The following is a 23,806-nucleotide window of genomic DNA, read 5'->3' as shown; positions in this document are numbered from 1 at the left end:
ATGCAGGGTCTGATGGACAATCCGGATCCAGTCCTGGGCCTGTGCAAAACACACATGGTGATATTAGATAGGGCCATGGTCTCACAAACGTTTAGGATTAGTGTAGAATGCCATGCCTCTGAATAGAATAGGGCAAATTATAAACAATAAGCGGCATAAATCAACCTGCACCCAGCTAGAGGACTACTGAAGTCTAAGAACCTAAAGTCACTCTGAGACATGAGCTGCAATTGGTATTCAAAGTTTAAATAGTGGATGAACAGTTAACTACCAGTCAGGCTAGTCAGTCCTCGGGTGAAGGACTGAACGTGGGACCGATTATCAAGAATAGTTCTTATAAATGTTCAGTATGTCAGTTACTTTGGGAAACTACAGGAGTTCCGGCTGCTCTCCTTAGCCAGAGATGGTGAGGGGGAAAGTTGATAGATATGTGCAATCTCATGAATGTACTTTCATGGAAGATAAGTGGGTAAGAGTCTTCTGAATAGTGCATTTCAAAGATTCAACAGTAACTTATAGAGACAACAGCTTGAATGATTGATAAGTATGTAAGCCCAAGGAAAATGAACATAGGTGAAATAGTTAGGTGATTAAGGATCATTAGGTGCAGACAGGTGATTAAGGAGTGCGAACTAAACAGTTGAGACTTGTAACATTGGCAGAGGTTCTGTGTGTCAGATATTTTGTGGTATCCGATGTGAAGGCCATCACATGCTATAAAAAGTGAATTGAGCATAGGCATCTTCTACACTTCAGAACTTGACTAGAGGCAAGTCACTGAGTCACAGAGTCAGAGAACCAATTCTTACCGTATTCTCAGCCCACTTCGTTCATCAAATTACACACACTAAGGAGATTCCATTTATCAATATCGACTGAGTAGTCTTGGCAATTGAAGAGTGCACATAGACATTTATGAAATACTGTAAGATGTTCGTCCTCCACCCCACACTCAGACATTTAAACTGCAAATTGGATGGGTAGGGGGGAATAGCTTAAATAGTTTTACATCCAGGCCAACCTTCATACTTCCACCACCCCCCACCTTAAATTTATGTAATCTCTTAATAGAGACATTTGCTGTAGAGACATTTTTATTGCCCTCTGTGCCAGCTAAGCCACTCATAATTTGGTACACCTTTTTTTGATTCCCCAAGCCTTTTTGTCCTTGATCCCAATCGAATGTTAACATAACGAGTAATTTAACTAGATTGCAGGGAAAATGTTACAATCAGGTGTCAAATAGCTAGAGCGGAGTAGATGGTGCAATCACCTAGAATGAATATATTATATGGATGAGTGGATTTCCAGATTAACAGAGGAGATAAATTCAATGGGGAGTTGAGGTAACGTGAGAGAGTGAGATATGGAGTGAGATGGGGGATGAGAGTAGAAAATATAAGTTCGTACATATTGGAAAGTTTAGTGGGAGCAGAGCAAATCAGATGATCAGTGGGTGTTAGGTACAAAGAGTGAACTACCAGTGAATGGCTAGAGAAAAAGTGAATGAAGTTGTCACGGTGAGCGATGGCAACGACTGAACCCAGGTGAAGAAGAATGGCAGACTCCCATGTGGAGACCAGACAAGAGGTGATACATACGAGTACCAACAGAACCCTGCGATCAGCGCTAAATGTCCGCTTTAAAATATCATAGAACGAAGGAAACCCGTGACAGTCACAATTAATTTGACAAGATTAAACAGAAAGCACAAGGGTTTAACGACCCTGGTTAAGCCTACAATGATTAAGTACCGGTGCTCGAAAAACCAAGAAACCCAACGCTTTACGGCTCACCACAGAGGTCCCAAGACGTGACTGAAGTGTGATAACTGAAGTGAGATATATTAATTGTGAATGGTTTCCATGGAATCAGCGAAGACGACAGAGGAAGAGAGCGACTTGGAGAGAAAATGTCGACATTCTGTCATAGTTTTGTTCTCTCTATAAAGTTCAGATACGATTCTCAACATTACTCTGCAAGAACATCTCGAATGATTAACATAGAAGTAAAATCCAGAGTTTACTCACATGGACCTCCGCGGAAAGTTTCACCAGGTCCAAGGGCTTGGTTTTCAACGACAGCCTCTCAGTCGCACACTGTCGAGGGAGGCGGCCACCCTGAGACAGAAGATACCAACGTTACTGACAATCGCGACACACAGAAACACCGGAGAACAGACTCTTTGTAATCACCTGATTGTTAACAACAAACAGCCCGGGACTGTCAGGACCGGTCTCTGGGAGCGGGTTCAACTCACCATTTCATCCAGTTTGCCCAGAGTCTCTGTGTTGAGAACTTGCAGTAACTGCAGCCTCTCACAGCCCAGGGTCAGGGTCACGGTCAACAACAGCCACACACTGCAAACTCTCCACACACGGCCCAATGCCATCTTCACCCGACACTGAATAAAGCACCGATCTGAGACCAGGATCAGCTCCGAAAACGGGTCTTGTTCGCCGACTGGAACTCGGGATATAGAAATACCGCAGCTTGTGATCCGGGAGCGGACGCCGGTGCTGCCGAGACCTGTGTCTGGGGATCGTGTTGTGAGCTCTCTCTGCCATGCTGCCGGATTTTATGTGTTAAAATCCGAAAATCGGTGACATTCGAAAAGTGAAATGACTGTGGGATATTTGGGAACGCGTCGGGAGAGAGCGGTCTCCGCTCTGAAGTAAGGAATCTGAAAGCCGGAGAGTCCCGCAGCAGCGACGGAAAATCCGCCACTGGAGAGAGCAAGCAGCTCCGGACTTCATGTGTTCGTTCAGTTCGGGGGTCCAAAGAGTTGTGGAGGGAGGGTCAGGTTTCCCAGGGGCCGAGGGTGGTTTTGTGGACGTGACGGTGGCCGTGCATTGGTGGGGGCTGCATTTTATCAGGGTTACAATAACCCTGCGCCTTTCAGCGCTGATCTTCGGATCTACGGACAGATTTTGTTAAAATCTCCTTTTGCACTCACCCCAACTCCGGCGTAGCCACATTGCAGAGTGGTCAGTGCAGAGAGCCCGGGTCATAGCGATCGGTGGCGACTCTGCGCGAATACACCTGCCAGTAGGGAAAGTTTCTTTTCGTGTTTCTTTTCACAGAGCACATTTCTGTTTTCTTTATTTTAAATTAAGCCTCTGGATCGGAAGACGAACCCTACCCCGATTTCTTTGCTTTCCTACTGCTCCTCCGGTATCTTCACCCAAACCGAAAGCATCCGGGGAACGTGACAGTTCGTCACTTCCGAAAGTGGGCGCGTTTGTAAACAACTCGGGTCACGGCCAAAGTCCCGTTATTGTCGATGATGTTGGTGGTGGAGGAAGGTGCCCGTGTTGCATTGGTCCACTGCTCCTTACATTCTTGCACATCGGAATTCTGTCGATCCACATTATGGTGCAAGAAGCGGAATGCTTTCAACAGTACATGCACAGACGTTTGTTAGAATATTCGGTGACAAGCCGAACCTTCTTAAACTCGTAAGAAAATGAAGATGCTAGCGTGCCTACCTTGCGGTTACTTCTATGTGTAACGCCCTGGTTAAGATTGTTACTGCTATGCTGCAGGTATTTCATTTTAGCAGTTCTGTAAGAGCAATATATTCTGCTTTCAGCATGTTTGCGTTTGAGATAAAGATAAGAGGATACGTTGTTCAATTTAGGAATTTTCTGTCATCCAACCAGGTTGCGGATGCCGTTTGCACAAGGTGCTTTGTGCAGATGAAAGGCTTCAAGGAGAAAGGACCCATGGGGGGGGGGGGGGGCGTTTGTTCGAGATGGAATTCGAGCCACATTCGGAAGGTGGTGCGTGCTTTCATTCAGACCACGAGTTCAGCGTGTGAGTTAAAGACAGCTTCAAGATGAGCTCCATCTTCAGTGCACATTTGCAATGGGTCCATTTTATTTTTTTCTTTTCTTTTTTCTCTACTAACTGTTCGATAAAGCTGCCATTTGTAAATATACTTTCTTTATAATTGTAAGCAGCGTCCAATCAGTTGTTTCTTGCCGACGGCAAATTGCATAGGAGCAGTATTTACACAGTACAGGTATTCGCACAGATCGGGGTTCGGAGGTCGACATATCGCAACTTCCCGATTTTGCTGGGACCCAAGTCATATTCACCTTAGACATACGGAGTTTGAGAAAAGTGGTTTTCTCACCGCTGCGTCCAGTGGCCGTTCGCGAGGGGCGAACGAGCCGCGTCTCTAGAGACGCCCGATAAAAAGCGGTTTCATATGTGTTGGGCTTTGGCAAGTTATCCGATCTGTTAATGCCCACGAAGTTTCACAGTTGATCACCCAATGTACAGTAGTATAGGTTTACCCTCCTCAATCTTGCTGAAGTCAATACAGTAATCCCCTCGTTATTTTTGCTGACGTTGAGCCAGTGGTTGATCTTGAGACACCACTCAAACGGGCGATGAACTTTGTCCAGTAAGTTGACTCAGCTCCATCTGTTATTCATCCAGCAACAGTGATGTTGTCGGTGCATTTGAAGTTAGTGTTGAAGCTGTGCTTAGCCACACAGTGAATGTGTATAGACAATAGAGCAGCCTCCGAGTGTAACTACGTTGAAGATCGGCGAAGAGAGATGCTGTTGCTAATCCTCATTGATTGAAGTTTACAATGAAGAAGGCGAGTATCCAATTACAGAGGAAGGCACAGATCAGGAAGGCTTATGTCCTCAAGTCTGATGATGAATTTCGATGGGATGATATAGATGATGTTTAACCCCATCATTCCTACCGGGGAATAGGCCACCGACAGTAGCTCGCCAGAGTCCTCTGTTCCGAGCCAGCCAATCACGTTGATTCCGAATGTAGCCCATCTTCTCCTTCCTCTCCCACAGATGATGTCTTTAGAGCTTCTGTTGGCGTTTCTGTAGCACTGGGGTTTTGAGGGATAGGGTTGCTACTTCATGCCCCAAACCCGTCCTTTCGCAGTTGGGCTTGGGGGCATCCATGCCATGGCGGGAATTTTCGATGGGATGATTGTGTTGAAATCCGAGTTTTGATTGATAAACCACGGCCTGAAGTATGTGTCCATGCTGTCCCGATGGTCCACAGTAGAGTGAACAGCCAGAGAAAGCATACCTGATGTTGACCCGTTGAGGCATTAAATAAACTGGGGCGGATCTGGGTCATTTCTGAGGCCGGGTAAGGGAAAGAAGGAAATTCTGGGTTTACATTGTTCCCACATATCTCCTTTCAACGCACCACCTCTTACCTAAATGCATGCCAACTGGTATTGTAGATTTCGACCCTGGAAGAAAGATAACGGCTGTCTGAGTTATTTATGCCTCTCAATATCATACAAAATTCTATCTCGTCTCACCTCATCCTCCGCCGCGCCAGAGATAACAACGCAAGTTTGTCCAACCTCACCTTTTAGCACATATATGTCAAGCTCAAGGCCCGCGGGCCAAATCCGGCCCGCGGTGGAATTATCTTTGGCCCGCGAGATAATATCTAATTACTATTAAAGCTGGCCCCAGTAATCGAAGCGCCTATGGCGTATGATATGGCTAATGCTGAGTTTATTCAGGTACCAGGTTTTCAGGGTTTTTAGTGTTTATTCGGCAGTCTTCTTCATAAGAAACGGAATTTGTAAAGTGAAGCACTTTGTAGTTATAGCAGAGACTGAGACACATGAGAGCAGGCTGAAAAAACGGAGGCAACGAAAGCTGCGTTCGCACGCGTCCGACTGATCCGGCCCGCATGAAGCTGCATTTTGCTCAATCCGGCCCGTGACCTAAAATGAGTTTGACACCCCTGTTTCCTGCTAAACCTTTGTTCCACACCGTACTGTAAACATACAGTTCCACACCATATCGAGACGGTCCTTGTCCTCATCTGTTGTCCAGGCACACACCAATGGTCTTTGCTGCTTCTTTCAAACTGTCTAATTGACCCCTGTGTTGTCCGACATTTCTGTGGCCTGGAGGAGTCAGTGGTCTTTGTATAATTCGAATGTAAAATATCGTAACCCCGGCCCCAACACCGCCTGAGTATTTGAAAAGCCTCAAGTTCTGATGCACTTCAGACCTATGCTCCGAATCTATGGCCGCTCTTTGTAGAGGTTATTCAGGTAAAGTTATTATTATTAATTTTCAAACTTTTATTCTCAGCTTAGGCTGGTAAAACTCAAGCTATGGGCATAGGTAAACACACTCATTTCTCAATTGCTAGGAACTTACGTGCTGTTCTAGTATTGTGGCTTTTGGAGACTTACATAAATATTGCTGTGTAGACCGTGATGATTTTAGGGTGATACTAGCTGTAGATATTACTATCGGGACGATGTCCACTCTGTTCATGTTCCAAAGTCTCCCAATTTCTTCTTTTAATTCACCGTATTTCTGGAGATTTTCACTTATTGATCTCTGTATATTATGTGTGCTTAGAATGACTATATCTATTAAGTAAGTTGTTCTTGCTTGTTTATCTGGACGGTTATTATGGATTATTCTATCAGCAATAACTGAGCAGTGTAATATACTTTATAGGGCTCTGACTCTAAAACTGGATCAGGCTTATATTTATAGTAAGGCATGGTTTCTTTTAAAAGTTTGTATTTTAAAGGAAGATTTTGATAAATGATGTTTGCCCCTTGATTGTGCCCGTGTAAGTAATCAGATTGAGTTAAACTGCTGCAGAATCTTGTAATATCTTGGATTATTTCTGGTTTCTTTTGGCATTTTCTGATTTATCGCCTTGAGTTTGTTGGGTCTTTTATTGGAATTTTAATATGTATTTTCGATCATTTTTAGTGTTAACCACCTGGTCCTGTATTGTCACATGGTACCTTTCTGTTTCTGAGAAGAGGTATCCTACGACGCTTCCTTGTCAACATCCTGTATGATCAGATCGAGGGAATTTCTTCCATCCGGGTCATACCCTTCCTTTGTTAACGTTTTCTACAATAGTGATACTTTCTTCATTTTTCTGGGTTGTGCTTTCGTTTAAGTTTAGTGGTGTGTACTTCTTAACAGAATTGCATATGCTCGCCTGGAGTGTTGAATTCTGCTTTCGTTGATGAAAATATATTTGTAGAAATTTTATCTGCCCGTTGTGTAATTTTTAGATGTTTGTAACTCCTCTTCCTCATTCTGTCCTAAACAGTGTTAATCTAAGCACATCTGAGTGTACACAGAGTTTTCTGAAATTTGGCATTTCAGTTCTCATTTTTCTTTGTAAATTTTGCAGATTGGTTTCGGACCAAGCTATTATGACAGAAGAATATGTTATTATTGTCATGGTCCGGTCCGAAGTCCGCATTCCGGTTCACGTTCTGGTCTGCATACTCCGGACTCCAGGTCCTTTGACTGTCCCTTGTTTCGGTTAGACTCAAGCATTTGCACCTGATGCTCATCTTGTTGGCTGGGAATTTAAGTGGCTCTGGGATTGAGTGTAGTTGGGGGGTTGTTTCATCAGTTTCTGCTTGGAAGTCCACTGGTGGAAGGCTAGTTAATTCAGCGAGTTATGGGTTTGGCTGTTCCATAACCCGCCGAGGTTAACGGCCGCCTCGAGTCTTGGAGCCACCTCAGACTGAGCTCCCTTCCTTTCCCTCGCCTACGTCGGGTAAGCCAGGCCGGTTGCCATTACCTTGCGGTTGGTTCTGTCCTTTCCTGTTCCTTGCCTCCGTCGGGTTGTGTCCCGCGTCCTGCCCAGGAGGCTAGCTCCAAGGACCGAAGACTGTAGCCTCGAGCTCCAAGGACCGAAGACTGTAGCCTCGAGCTCTCCAAGGACCGAAGACTGTAGCCTCGAGCTCTCCAAGGACCGAAGACTGTAGCCTCGAGCTCTCCAAGGACCGAAGACTGTAGCCTCGAGCTCTCCAAGGACCGAAGACTGTAGCCTCGAGCTCTCCAAGGACCGAAGACTGTAGCCTCGAGCTCTCCAAGGACCGAAGACTGTAGCCTCGAGCTCTCCAAGGACCGAAGACTGTAGCCTCGAGCTCTCCAAGGACCGAAGACTGTAGCCTCGAGCTCTCCAAGGACCGAAGACTGTAGCCTCGAGCTCTCCAAGGACCGAAGACTGTAGCCTCGAGCTCTCCAAGGACCGAAGACTGTAGCCTCGAGCTCTCCAAGGACCGAAGACTGTAGCCTCGAGCTCTCCAAGGACCGAAGACTGTAGCCTCGAGCTCTCCAAGGACCGAAGACTGTAGCCTCGAGCTCTCCAAGGACCGAAGACTGTAGCCTCGAGCTCTCCAAGGACCGAAGACTGTAGCCTCGAGCTCTCCAAGGACCGAAGACTGTAGCCTCGAGCTCTCCAAGGACCGAAGACTGTAGCCTCGAGCTCTCCAAGGACCGAAGACTGTAGCCTCGAGCTCTCCAAGGACCGAAGACTGTAGCCTCGAGCTCTCCAAGGACCGAAGACTGTAGCCTCGAGCTCTCCAAGGACCGAAGACTGTAGCCTCGAGCTCTCCAAGGACCGAAGACTGTAGCCTCGAGCTCTCCAAGTCTCCACCTCCTAGAACCCAGGCCTTGTCACATCTTCGCCTGGGTTGGGGGTCTGAGCCCGAGTCAAGGCCCAGGCTCTGGGTCCGTGTCCAGTCTCGAGCTCGGAGTCCATCCCAGTCTCCTTGTTCCCAGTCCCTCGTCCCGGTCCTGCTTCCCCAGCCCAGTCTGCGACGTGTCCCGTCCTTTAGTTTTGTCCCGTCCTGTTCTTGGTACTTCAGTATCTGCGTCCCGCATTTGGGTCCAGTCTTAATGCCCCCCTCATGACAATTATGGGTATAGCAAAAGTGTTTATTGCCTTAGTTATATTTTTACTAATGAGTTCTGTTTGGCAGATTAAGGCTTGAAGTAAAATCTGTGGAAGATTTCCCTTTATGATCTATTTTCTTTCTTTGTTGATATCCGAGGTACTTAATTGTTTCATATTCATTGGTTGCATTGCACTTTGCTGCTCTGTTTGTATTCTATTAGCTCTATTGCACCTTTCTTTATGTTTGATATTCTGAACTTATCTAGTCCAAAGTTCACGTTTATACCTTTCGTTGTTTCTGATTTGATACCCAATATACGCCCGATTCAGTAAATTAAAAAGCGGGTTTAAAGCTAAACAAAACCATAGTGGGCTTAAAGAGTTGCCCTGGAGAATGTCTCAGCTTATTCTGATAATGGTGGCTGTTCTTTTTCGTTGTTAATAGATCGGGTGATGATATTACGTGAAACTTTCATCAGCTATTGAAGGAATTTCACAAGTATTGGGTGAAATTCATATATTAAGAACTTGTATTAACCATGAGCGTGGAAAAGAATCAAATGTTTTTTAGTCAATGTAACCACATGAAAGATTTCTGCTTTTCTGTCGGTTTTACTTTAGAATTACAGAATCTATTATCAGTTGTACTTTACATCCTCTCATGCCCTTACGACATCCTTTCTGATCTTTAAGTATATTGTAGTTACCTAAGTGACAAGTTGCGGGATGCATGATGTTCCAATTTTATATATAGTTTGTAAACAAGTAATAGGACGATAATTTTGACGGATAATCAGTAATTTCTCCTTTGCGTAAGAAATATATTTTACCTTCTATAGAAACTTCTGGCACTTTTTCAGGATTTAAAGACAAAAATGGTTATGTATTAATAGGTATGGACGAAGGCAAGTAATTTTTTATACTAATGATTATGCCAGTTCTTTTCCAGTTTGGGTTTTTATAACCGCTTTTAGCATATCCACTGTAACTTCAGGTTTCTTCAATTGTGTTGTACGTTCATTTCTCTCCCTAACCCAGCTTGCTGCTTGATCGTGCGTCATATGTTTGGCTAGATATTAGATCAAAAGTTCATTATCTGCGGTTGTTGGTCATTCCGTGCTTGGTTCGGTGACTTTGTGATGTGTCGCATTAGACTGTTTCATGAGAATGGGCCGTTCTCTCTCGTTTTAAACTATATTACTAACCATATAGTCAAAGTCAGAGTTTAAAAAGCTCAATCGTTTAATCGCATATATTGTACTGTTTGTTATTTCGTGATACTGATTTGCAACACGAGACACATTCAGCGGCATCTACCTAAACGATATTTCTTAAGTTTGGCCGGGCCGGGGAGCTATCATCTCCTATATTAAACCGTTAGTCGAAGCGAGAGTTACAGGTGCATTGCATTTTCATTATTTTATTGCATAGCATTACTTTGGTCTTTCGGTTGCAACACAGACCAAATGCTGGAGGAACTCATTAGGCTAAGCAGCATCTATGGAAACGAGTGAACAGTCGATTATTTGGGCCGAGACCCTCCATCAGAACTTTAGGTTGGTTTCTTTCTAGCTCTTCAGTAACTTTACATCCATTGGGATGAAGTTATTTTTTACTATCGCTCTAAGTTGATCTATTATTTGTTGTGCATTTACCTGCATGGAGCAAATATCTCTTCATAACTGTTGATGAAATTTGTCCCTGCATGTTGTCATATCAGTTTCAAGTTCCATTACTCGGTAATATTCACGCATTGTGAATGTGTTTACTTCTAATGACCATTTCATCCGTGTCTTTCTACTCTTAACTGCTTGAGTGGTCTCAGTTGTAAGTGGACTGCTCCCCTGAGAAACACCCACAGCAGTCTCAGCCTGGGGTTTTACTAGGCTACTTTGAATGCTGCCAGTATCTTTTTCGGGTTTCCCGGTGCCTACCCGCCTATTCAGCAGTGCACCATTAGTGGTTTGTGTACTGTCATGCCTTGTGCTAGCTCCAGCCGTGCCCTGACGATCCCCAGTCAGTGGCCGTATCGTAGATCTCTAAAATGAAAGCATTTTACACTTGTGGTTTCAGCTGCCCCTAAAATGGAGTACAGACGCTGACCAAAGCACGGCCCAATCTGGGTACAGACGTGCCTAGATTACTTTCTGCTTTAGTCCGCGGGTGGTTTTTCACTTTTCATCTGCCCTGTATATCCGCAGAACTTTCCCGAATCCGCCACATCGGGCCGGATGGGGGACTGAAAACCTTTCACTTATTATTATTATTATTATTATTATTATATTCGCACAGTTTTATTGTAGTTTGCACATTGCTTGTTTGTCCATCCTGTTGGACGCAGTCCTTGTAAGCGGAACAAGTGCTACACCTGCCCTTACACTTCCTCCCTCACCACCATTCAGGGTCCCAGACAGTCCTTCCAGGTGAGGCGACACTTCACCTGTGAGTCGGCTGGTGTGGTATACTGCGTCTGGTGCTCCCAGTGTGGCCTTTTGTATATTGGTGAGACCCGATACAGACTGGGAGACCGTTTCGCTGAACACCTACGCTCTGTCCGCCAGAGAAAGCAGGATCTCCCAGTGGCCACACATTTTAATTCCACGTCCCATTCCCATTCTGATATGTCTATCCATGGCCTCCTCTACTGTCAAGATGAAGCCACACTCAGGTTGGAGGAACAACACCTTGTATACCGTCTGGGTAGCCTTCAACCTGATGGCATGAGCATTGATTTCTCTAACTTCCGTTAATGCCCCTCCCCTTCTTACCCCATACCTTATTTAAATCCCTCTTTTTTTCCCTCTGTCTGCCCCTCTCACAATCACTCCTTGCCTGCTCTCTATCTCCCTTTGGTACTCCCCTCCTCCTTCTCCCTAGGCCTCCTGTCCCATGATCCTTTCCCTTCTCCAGCTCTGTATCCCTTTTCCCAATCACCTTTCCAGCTCTCAGCTTCATCCCACCCCCTCCGGTTTTCTCCTATCATTTCGCATTTTCCCCTCCTCCCCTCCCCCCTCACTTTCAAATCTCTTATTATCTTTCCTTTCAGTTAGTCCTGACAAAGGGTCTCGGCCCGAAACGTCGACAGTGCTTCTTCCTATCGATGCTGCCTGGCCTGCTGTGTTCCACCAGCATTGTGTGTGTTGCTTGAATTTCCAGCATCTGCAGATTTCCTCGTGTGGACGCAGTCCTTCTTTGGTTCTATTATGCTGCTTGAATTTACTGTCTATGCCCGCGAGAAAATGAATCTCAGGGTTGCATATGTACTTTGATCATTTACTTTAAACTTTGAATTTTGAAATGATCCTAGGTAAGGAGGAATAGGAGGCATAATGATGTATCACACGAAAAAAGTGTTCAAAATAATACTTTTATTTACATCAACATCTTTAGTATAAATGTTTACCACTTTTAGAAATAGTATTCATTATATATCTCAATAAATAGACAATAAATTAGCAACCTTTTGGGGCTCTGTTCCCGCATTTAAGTATCTTCACATTAACCCGGCAAATATACATACAGCAGGATTGTCTGAGATGAATTGAGTAGCTAGCTGTTGATCAACTACAGAAGTAATCATGATTGATGGTCAGGAAAGAGGTCGAGCATCATTAGCCTGCTAGCACACATGGCAAAAATGTCTTTTTGAGGTAATACTGAAACCTATTGCTTTTAAAAACAAGTTAACAGAGCTCAGTGACACCACAAAAGCAAGCTCAAGAAAATTATGATTCTTAAATTATGCAAAATTGTGGAAAATGAATTGCTGCGCAGTTAACTTCATATCAGAACTGTATTAGCTTAGTTCTAAAATAACTGGAATAGAACTAATTACTGCCAACCGCAACGGAACAAGCTGTAGAAAGGCAGTGAGTGAAATGCTGACCGCAGAACAGCTTCTCCAGAAATGGAACTGTCAGTCGGTAAAACGGGGAACAGAAAGAGGACCATTCACCTAATTCAAATCTCATCACAGTAGATTAAATAAATACATCAATAAATATATCGGTGCATAAATATCAAGATAGGTCCAGACATTCTCTCTTCTCCAGCACTCACCAGATGAAAATTGCCTTAACATTCAACGTAACACACAAGGGCAGAGGAGAACAGAAAATTACTGAAGGTAATCTATATATCGCGAATGGGCGTGAACAATAGTTAATGTTGCATAAGTTTAGCATTTAGCACCAGCGATTGGGGTTACGTTCCCACCGCTCTGTAAGGAGTTTGTATGTTCGCTCCACGATCGTGTGGGTTTTCTCTGAGTATTCTTGTTTCCTTCCACATACGTTCCGAAGACAAACGAGTAGTAAGTGGTGAGCATGCTATTTTGCCGCCGGAGGTACGGCGACACCTCCGGGCTCCCCCAGAGTCCTTGGACAGCGATTTTCGTTGATACAAACAATGCGTTTCACCGTACGTTTCGATGTATGTTTGACAAATAACGGTAATCTTTAGCGTAAAGAAATGCTTATATTGATGAACATTTAGGGCAGTATTTTATTTGGTCCGATATATTAACTCAGGTTTCCTCTCCACACGGATTGTGTATTTCCATCTTCTGTTTTCATAAATAGCTCTGGAAATTGTTTTATTTTCCTTCCAAAATGTAATAGTCCATTTGGATATCCTTTTACACATAAAATGATTTAATTAAATAGTCGTCAGTCTTCGCCGCCTTTGATATTATCTCTGGAAAGTCTTTAGTGAACTTTATTGACTTTTGCCATAATGAAACGGAGTTGTTGTAAATGTCTCCTGGTCTCATCATGGGTTATTTCCCAGGCACAGTCACTGAATCCCTAAAAGAGGAAAAGTAATAAAGAAATTTGTTAGATAATGAACAGATATTAATTAGCTGCATGGACCTGTACATAATCACAGAGAATAATCTCAGCCAGCTCACCTTCCGTTTCAGAAACTCTCTCAGAACATGAAAGTATTTAAGAATTGCAGCATTCTTCCTTGGTCTGGACTCTGAGCCTGGTTTCCGGACGCAGTCTTCCAGCTCTCTGAGCTGCCGATCCAAGAGAAGCCTGAAGTGTTCCACTGAGCTCTGGGCCCACGTGACTGAGCTCAGGTTCATACTGTAGATCCTGCGGAGGTGATGCAGGGTCTGATGGACAATCCGGATCCAGTCCTGGGCCTGTGCAAAACACACATGGTGACATTAGATAGGGCCATGGTTCCAGTAAAGTTGAGAATTAGAACAGAATGCTTATCTAACATCAACCCCAAACAATAAGCCCTCAGATGTTGAAGGCAAAAGAAAGGAAATTATAGGCTTTTCCTAACCTCAGTGGTTGAGAAAGTGTTGGAGTCTATTAATAAGGATGAGGCTTCAGGGTACTTGGAAACTAATGATAAAATAAGTCTCCCTTCTGTAACGTGAAATTTTGCCTGACAAGTTCTTCGAGGAAGTAACAGCAAGGTGGACAAAGGAGAGGCTGTGGATGCAATTGACTTGGATTTTCAGAAGGCATTTGATAAGATGCCACACATGAGTCTGCCTAACAGGATAAAATACAATAGTGATACAGGCATGGATAGAGGAATGGCTGACAAGCAGGAGGCAACGAGTGGGAATAAGGGAGGGGGGGCATTTTCTGGATAGCTGCCAGTGTTGTTTCTCAGGGGTAGGTTTTGGGACCACTACTTTTCGCATTGCTTGTCAGTGATTTAGATAATAGAATTGATGGCTTTGTGGCAAGGTTTGCGGATGATATTAAGATAAGTGGAGGGGAAAGTGGTGCTGAGGAAGCAATGTGATTGCAGCAGGACTTGGACAAATTGGAAGAATAGGTAAATATGTGGCAGATGGAATACAGTGTTGGGAAATGTATGATGACGTAGTTTTGTAAAAGTGCAGAATATTATCTAAATAGGGAGAAAATTCAAACATCAGAAGTGCAGAGAGATTTAGGAGTCCTCGTGTAAGACTCCCAGAAGGTTAGTTTACATGTTAAGAAGGCAAATGCAATGCTGGCATTTATTTCAAGGGGAATAGAATATAAAATCAAGGGGATAATGCTGAGGCTTTATAAGACACGAATCAGGCTGTACTTCGAGTATTGTCAACAGTTTTGGTGAGTTGAACCCGCTCCCAGAGACCGGTCCTGACAGTCCCGGGCTGTTTGTTGTTAACAATCAGGTGATTACAAAGAGTCTGTTCTCCGGTGTTTCTGTGTGTCGCGATTGTCAGTAACGTTGGTATCTTCTGTCTCAGGGTGGCCGCCTCCCTCGACAGTGTGCGACTGAGAGGCTGTCGTTGAAAACCAAGCCCTTGGACCTGGTGAAACTTTCCGCGGAGGTCCATGTGAGTAAACTCTGGATTTCACTCTAACGTAATTAATTGGAGACATTATGTTAAGTAATGTGAAGGATCGGATCCGAACTTTACCCAGATAATTTGATTATATCAGAATATGAATTCTTTCTCTCCATGTCTCATTTTCTGACTCTATCACTCTGACTTTCAGGACTCCATTCACACGGAATAGATCTCATTTCAGTTATCACACTGTTTTTCCCCCCCTCTCTGTCCCACTCACGGGTAGCTCACTCTCTGTATCCAACTCCCTCCCATCATTTCACATGCTCTGTCACCAATAAACACATCACCCTTTATCACCTTCTGCTAATTTTTCCTCTCCCTCCCTGTGTTCCTCTCTCTAAATATCTCTCCCTCCCCAGTGACATTGAGTTCTGTTGATCTCCGGAAATGCTTGCATCCTCTCAGATCGTCACTCTACCTATGTGCTTCATTGGTGATGGAGCCACCTACTTCACTTTAAATGCATGATCCCTGACTTGCACTGAAAAATCATGAGATTTCTCATTAAATTATTTTACATTATAGCTGGCCCATTGGTATCAAGGAGATAAAAGCTGAGGGTAGACCTGACAGTGGCATACCGTATCATGCGTGGTTCTATGATTGTAGACATCTATAAACTTTCACATGGAAGAGATTTTTATGACCAATGTTATAGATTTAATGCAAAACTTTGGAGTGCAGGGTAGCAGGGAAAAAAACCACAATGTATAGATGGAATTTGGAACAAACATCTTAAGACAGAAACTCTCACAATATCTGTTCAAAGTTCAAGTGAATTTATTATCAAAATAGATATATTTCATGATATACTACCCTGAGATTTGTTTACTTGCTGGCATACTCAGTAAATACTCACTAGAAAGAGGTGGCATAGGGTCTGAAGGTGTTGGGTTATTGTGGATAGAGCTATGGAATTGCAACGGTAAAAAGTCCCTGATGGGAGTTCTATACAGATGCCCAAACAGTAGTAAGGATGTTTCCTCCAAATTACAATGGAGGATAGAAAATGCATGCCAAAAGGGCAATGTTACAACAGTCATGGGGGACTTCAACATACAGATAGTTTGGGAAAATCAGGCTGGTGTTAGATTACAGGAGGTGGAATTTCTAGATGGCTTTTCAGAGCAGCTCGTGGTCGGTCCAACTAGTATCAGCTATTCTGGATAGGGTGTTTTGCAAAGAACCAGAATTGATTAGAGAGCTCAAGGTAAAAGAACCTATCGGTTAAAGTGATCATAATATGATGAAATTCACCCTGAAAATTGAAAAGGAGAAGCTTCAGATGTATCAGCATTACAGTGGAGTACTGTATAGAGAATTACAGAGGCATGAGAGAGGAGTTGGCCAGAATTGATTGGAAAAGAACACTGTCAGGGATGATGGCACAGCAGCAATGGCTGGAATTTCTGGAAGCAATTTGGAAGGCCCAGGATAGATACATCCCACAGAAGTAGTAGTATTCTAAAGGAAAGATGACACAACTGTGGCGAAAAAGAAATAAAAGCCAAAGAGAGGGCATATAATTGAGCAAAGATTGGTGGGAAGTTAGAGGATTGGGAAGCTTTTAAAACACTAACAGAAGGGAACTAAAAATGTCATTAAGGAGGTATAGATGGAATAAGAAATAAGCTAGCCAATAATATTAAAGAAGATATCAAAAGTTTCTTCAGATATATAAAGTGTAAAAGAGAGACAGGAGAGATATTGGACCACTGGAAAATGATGCTGGAGGGATAGTAATGGGGAGCAAGGAAATGACGGATGAACTGAATAAGTATTTTGCATCAGTCTTCACTGTGGAAGACTCCAGCAGTATGGTGGAAGTTCCAGGTGTCGGGGATCATGAAGATTGTGTGAAGTTACCTTTACTAGGGAGAAGGTTCTTGGGAAATTGAAAGGTTTGAAGGTAGATAAGTAACCTGAGCTAGATGGTATACACCCCAGAGTTCTGAAAGAAGTGGCTGAAGAGATTGTGGTGGCATTAGTAATGATCTTTTGAGAATTACTAGATGCCGGAATGATTCTGGAAGACTAGAAATTTGCAAATGCCACTCCACTCTTCAAGAAAGGAGAGGGGCAGAAGAAAGAATAGTATAGGCCAGTTAGTCTGACCTCAGTGCCTGGGAAGATGTTGGAGTTGATCATAAAAGATGAGGTCTTAGGGTACTTGCCATAATCAGCATGGTTTCCTCGAGGGAAAATCTTGCCTGATAAATCTGTTATAATTTTTTTGAAGTAACAAACAAGATGGACAAAGGAGAATTGGCTAATGTGGTGTACAGTACTTGAATTTTCAGAAGGCCTTTGACAAGGTGCCACACATGAGGCTGCTTAACAAGCTATGAGCCCATGGTATTACAGGAAAAATTCTAGTATGGATAAAGCAGTGGGTGATTGGCAGGAGGCAAAGACTGGGAATAAAGGGAGCCTTTTCTGGTTGGCTGCCAGTGACTTAGTGGTCTTCCACAGGGGTCTATGTTGGGACCGATTCTTTTTATGTTATATATCATGATTTAGATGATGGAATTGATGGCTTTATTGCAAAATTTGCAGGCAATATGAAGGTGGAGGGGCAGGAAGTTTTGAGGAAATAGTGAGGCTGCAGAAAGACTTTGACAGATTAGGAGAATGGGCAAAGAAGTGGCAGATGGAATACAGTGTCAGAAAGTATAGTTCATGCACTTTGGTAGAAGAAATGAAAGGGTTGACTCTTTGCTAACTGGGGAGGAAATACAAAAAACTGAGACGTAAAGAGACTTGGGAGTCCTTGTGCAGGATTCCCTAAAGGTTAATTTGCAGGTTCGGTCAAATGTAATGTCAGCATTCATTTTGAGTGGACTTGAATATAAAAGCAAGGATGTAATTTTGAAACATTACAAAGCATTGGTAAGGCCTCATTTGGAATATTGTGAGCAGTTTTGGGCCCCTTATCTGAGAAAGAATGTGCTGGAACTGGAGAGGATTCAAAGGAGGTTCACGAACATGATTTCAGGATTGAATGGCTTGACATATGAAGAGTGCCATTGGCTCTGGGCCTGTATTCACTAGAATTCAGAAGAATGAGGGGTGACCTGATTGAAACCTACCAAATGGTGAAAGGCCTTGATTGAGTGGATGTGGAGAGGATGTTTCTTACAGTGGGAGAGTCCAAGACCAGAGGACCCAGCATCAGAATAGAGGGGCATCCTTTCAGAACAGAGATTAGAACATAGAATAGTACAGCACATCACAGGCCCATCAGCCCACAATGTTGTGCTGACCCTCAAACCCTGCCTCACATATAACCCCCCACCTTAAATTCCTCCATATACCTGTCTAGTAGTCTCTTAAACTTCACTAGTGTGTCTGCCTCCACCACTGACTCAGGCAGTGCATTCCACGCACCAACCACTCTGAGTGAAAAACCTTCCTCTAATATTCCCCTTGAATTTCCCACCCCTTACCTTAAAGCCATGTACTGAGCACTGGTGCCCTGGGGAAGAGGCGCTGGCTGTCCATTCTGTCTATTCCTCTTAATATCTTGTACACCTCTCATGTCTCCTCTCATCCTCCTTCTCTCCAAAGAGTAAAGCCCTAGCTCCCTTAATCTCTGATCATAATCCATACTCTCTAAACCAGGCACCATCCTGGCAAATCTCCTCTGTACCCTTTCTAATGCTTCCACATCATAGAAACATAGAAAATAGGTGCTGAAGTAGGCCATTCGGCCCTTTGAGCCTGCACCACCATTCAGTATGATCATGGCTGATCATCCAACTCAGAAACCTGTACCTGCTTTCTCTCCATACCCCCGATTCCTTTAGCCACAAGGGCCATATATAACTTCCTCTTAAATATAGCCAATGAACCGGCCTCAACTGTTTCCTGTGGCAGAGAATTCCACAGATTCACCACTCTCTGTGTGAAGAAGTTTTTCCTCATCTCGGTCCTAAAAGGCTTCCCCTTTATCCTTAAACTGTGACCCCTCATTCTGGACTTCCCCAACATCGGGATCAATCTTCCTGCATCTAGCCTGTCCAATCCCTTTAGAATTTTATACGTTTCAATAAGATCCCCCCTCAATCTTCTAAATTCCAGTGAGTATAAGCCTAGTCGATCCAGTCTGTCTTCATATGAAAGTCCTGCCATCCCAGGAATCAATCTGGTGAACCTTCTCTGTACTCCCTCTATGGCAAGAATGTCTTTCCTCAGATTAGGGGACCAAAACTGCACACAATATTCTAGGTGCGGTCTCACCAAGGCCTTGTACAACTGCAGTGGAACCTCCCTGCTCCTGTACTCAAATCCTTTTGCTATGAATGCCAACATACCATTTGCCTTTTTCACCGCCTGCTGTACCTGCATGCCCACCTTCAATGACTGGTGTACAATGACACCCAGGTCTCGTTGCATCTCCCCTTTTCCAAATCGGCCACCGTTCAGATAATAATGTTTCCCTGTTCTTGCAACCAAAGTGGATATCCTCACATTTATCCACATTAAATTGCATCTGCCATGAATTTGCCCACTCACCTAACCTATACAAGTCACCCTGCATCCTCTTAGCATCCTCCTCACAGCTAACACCGCTGCCCAGCTTTGTGTCATCTGCAAACTTGGAGATGCTGCATTTAATTCCCTCATCTAAATCATTAATATATATTGTAAACAACTGGGGTCCTAGCACTGAGCCTTGCAGTACCCCACTAGTCACTGCCTGCCATTCTGAAAAGGTCCCGTTTACTCCCACTCTTTGCTTCCTGTCTGCCAACCAATTCTCTATCCACATCAATACCATAGCCCCAATACTCTGTGCCTTAAGTTTGCACACTAATCTCCTGTGTGGGACCTTGTCAAAAGCCTTTTGAAAATCTAAATATACCACATCCACTGGCTCTCCCCTATCCACTCTACTAGTTACATCTTCAAAAATTCTATAAGATTCGTCAGACATGATTTTCCTTTCACAAACCCATGCTGACTTTGTCCGATGATTTCACCTCTTTCCAAATGTGCTGTTATCACATCTTTGATAACCAACTCTAGCATTTTCCCCACCACCGATGTCAGACTAACCGGTCTGTAATTCCCCGGTTTCTCTCTCCCTCTTTTTTAAAAAGTGGGGTTACATTAGCCACCCTCCAATCCTCAGGAACTAATCCAGAATCTAAGGAGTTTTGAAAAATTATCATTAATGCATCCACTATTTCTTGGGCTACTTCCTTAAGCACTCTGGGATGCAGACCATCTGGCCCTGGGGATTTATCTGCCTTTAATCCCTTCAATTTACCTAACACCACTTCCCTACTAACATGTATTTCCCTCAGTTCCTCCATCTCACTAGACCCTCGGTCCCTTACTATTTCTGGAAGATTATTTATGTTCTCCTTAGAGAAGACAGAACCAAAGTAGTTATTCATTTGGTCTGCCATGTCTTTGTTCCCTATGATCAATTCACCTGTTTCTGACTGTAAAGGACCTACATTTGTCTTGACCAATCTTTTTCTTTTCACGTATCTATAAAAGCTTTTACAGTCAGTTTTTATGTTCCCTGCCAGCTTTCTCTCATAATCTTTTTTTCCCTTTCCTAATTAAGCCCTTTGTCCTCCTCTGCTGGTCTCTGAATTTCTCCCAGTCCTCAGGTGTGCCGCTTTTTTTTTTGCTAATTTATGTTTCTTCTTTGGACTTGATACTATCCCTAATTTCCCTTGTCAGCCACGGGTGCACTACCTTCCCTGGTTTATTCTTTTGCCAAACTGGGATGAACAATTGTTGTAATTCATCCATGCGATCTTTAAATGCTTGCCATTGCATATCCACCGTCAATCCTTTAAGTATCATTTGCCAGTCTATCTTAGCTAATTCACATCTCATACCTTCAAAGTTACCCTTCTTTAAGTTCAGAACCTTCATTTCTGAATTAACTATGTCACTCTCCATCTTAATGAAGAATTCCACCATATTATGGTCATCCTTCCTATATATAGTGAGGTGACCAGAACTGGACACAGGACTCTAAGTGTGGCCTAACTAGAGTTTTATAGAGCTGCATCATTACATCGCGTCTCTTAAATTATATCCCTCGACTTATGAAAGCTAACACCCCATAAGCTTTCTTAACTACCCTATCTACCTGTGAGGCAACTTTCAGGGAATGCCTTTAGCCAGAGAGTGGCGATTCTGTGGAATATGGTGCCATGGGCAGCTGGGGAGGCCATGCCTTTATGTATACTTAAGACTGATGTTGATGCATTCTTGATTGGTCGCGGCATGAAGGAATCTGTGGCTGAGATGAAAAATGGATCAGCCATGATGAAATGGCAGAGCAGACTCGAAGGGCCAAATGATGTAATTCTGCTCTTATGCATTATAGTCCGATGGTCTAAATCCAAGAAACATATTAGAATCAATGAAAGACCGCACCCAACAGGGCAGATAAACAACTGATGTGCAGAAGGTAACAAACTGTGGTAATACAAAGGGGAGAAAAAAAAATAATAATAAATAACCAATAAATATCGAGAGCATGAGATGAATATTCCTTGTAGTGAGTCCTTTGGTTCTGGAAACAGTTCGGTGATGGAGCAAGTGAAGTTAAAAGAAGTTATCCCCACTGGTTCAAGGACACAATGGTTAAGGGGTATCTAGATGAGTACTCTAATTGCCAAAACATAAAAAGCTGCGTACTGGGTCAGTCTTGGTAAATGGCATTGGTTAAGTTGTTGTTCGATGGAGATAGGGTAGGTTGGGAACTGCTTCTGTAACACTTTCATTTGTCTCCACTCAAAGTCTGAAGGTTGTAATTGCTGATGCACTATACTTTTTTAAAAATATACAATGATCAGTGTACATCAAACTCTTGACATAGCAAACCTTTTTGTCATATGGCAAAACTCCCCTTCTTATTTCCTCCTTTCCTGTTCTTCCTTCACCTGTTTTTCATTCCTCTAAGAATTTCAATCTCTTCATGAGATTGGACATGATTCGAAAATCTCTCCTTTACTGTCTGTCTTGAGGAGATCAGCCCAAATTTCTCTAGACTCACTCTGTAACTGGAAGTCCCTGCAGCATTAATGCCATTCATGCAAATTAGTTCTGCAATCTGTCAAGGACTCTAGCATTCTCCCCTGCACCTGTAATTTCTCCTTTTGCTGTTTAATCTATTAACTGTAGACTACAGTTGACATGGCTCTGCACTTTGAGTTCACTGAAGTTAGCAGTCCCTTAGTTAAAGTCTGTTTGTTTGAAGTTAATGGCTGATTTTGTCTTGTCCTATTCTACTGAGAGTCATAAGCATTCTGTTCTCAACTTTACTGGAACCAAGGCCCTATCTAATGTCACCATGTGTGTTTTGCACAGGCCCAGGACTGGATCCGGATTGTCCATCAGACCCTGCATCACCTCCGCAGGATCTACAGTATGAACCTGAGCTCAGTCACGTGGGTCCACAGCTCAGTGGAACACTTCAGGCTTCTCTTGGATCGGCAGCTCAGAGAGCTGGAAGACTGTGTCCGGAAACCAGGCTCAGAGTCCAGACCAAGGAAGAATGCTGCAATTCTTAAATACTTTCATGTTCTGAGAGAGTTTCTGAAACGGAAGGTGAATTAACATGAAACCTTGTGATCACCATCACGTTTATTCAAACACTTTATATTGGTTTATTATATAATGTATTTCATTTTCTCTCTTTCAGGGATTCACTGCCTGTGCCTGGGAAGTAACCCGTGCTGAGACCAGGGCACATCTACAACAGCTCCTTCTCATTATGGCAAAAATCAGCAGAAGTCACTGAAGAATTACCAGAGACAATTTTTATAAGGGACTAAAATTGGTGACTATTTATTTAATAATAACCTTCATTGATCAAAAAGAATATGTGAATTGACTAATATTACATTTCAAAACAAAAGCAATTGCTGGTGATTTGAATGAAAACCTCATTGGGTGGAAATGCTCCGTACATGTTGAGAGAAAAACTGAGTTATTTCCTTGGACCCAAAAAAAAACTACCAATATTATCAATGATTATCAGCCTGAAGCATTAACTATATTTCTCCTCCTCCCCCCACACGCCTCACTGCTGTCTAAACAATGGAACATTTTCAGTATTTTCTGCTAATGATGCATTATGTTACATTGCAGAGATTTTCAGTTGACAAATAATGGAGAACAGAGAGTGCCTGGAACTTTATTTTTTAGTGTTGAATTAATTTATTGATATTTATTTTTGTATTACTACTATGTGATGAAATGTGAATTTGATTATTGTTCCTGTATCTGTCCCTCATTTAAAAGACTGGAAGCTACTGCAATGCAAAGTTTCATTTCTGGAGAAGGTACTCTGTTGCCAGCTTTTCATGTGTATGTGTGGCTAAAAAAGCCTTTAATTCATTGTTATTGTGAGATATTGAATGGATAATATTTTTCTAAGTAAAACATTTCAGTAAAGATGTATCTGTATTATTTATTCTCAATATTACACAATTTTATAATAATGACTTTTGTGTTTGCTGATTTTCTCAGGAATATAAGATTTTGCCTTCACTTTCCCTGTCATAGGCATTCCCCTCCATTCTATACTTCCCTTCAGCAGATGAGGCATATGCATACATCTTGAAATTAATAGTCTTAATTTTCTGTTTTCTGGATGATACGTGGATTTAAACAAATGGCTTCCTTCATATTCTCCTGTTGAATGAGAAACGTTTGAGCCTGAAATGAAGATATAACTGGCTTAACAGCAGAAACCATATGCTGTAGTACCCTGAGGGATGATAACCTGTTGTTTTTCTTGCTTATATTGAG

General features: G+C 43.0%; 1 pseudogene; it reads left to right on the top strand.

Annotated features, from left to right (window-relative positions):
- The first annotated feature begins 13,867 nt into the window (after nucleotides 1-13,867).
- LOC140741607 (interferon alpha-1-like) lies at nucleotides 13,868-23,560 on the top strand (annotated as a pseudogene).
- The last annotated feature ends 246 nt before the right edge of the window (nucleotides 23,561-23,806 follow it).

The sequence above is a fragment of the Hemitrygon akajei genome, chromosome 18 (genome assembly GCF_048418815.1).
Source record: "Hemitrygon akajei chromosome 18, sHemAka1.3, whole genome shotgun sequence".
NCBI classification, from domain to species: Eukaryota; Metazoa; Chordata; class Chondrichthyes; order Myliobatiformes; family Dasyatidae; genus Hemitrygon; species Hemitrygon akajei.
Note: the sequence above shows the minus strand (reverse complement) of the source record. Positions and strands in the feature narration are given on the sequence as shown.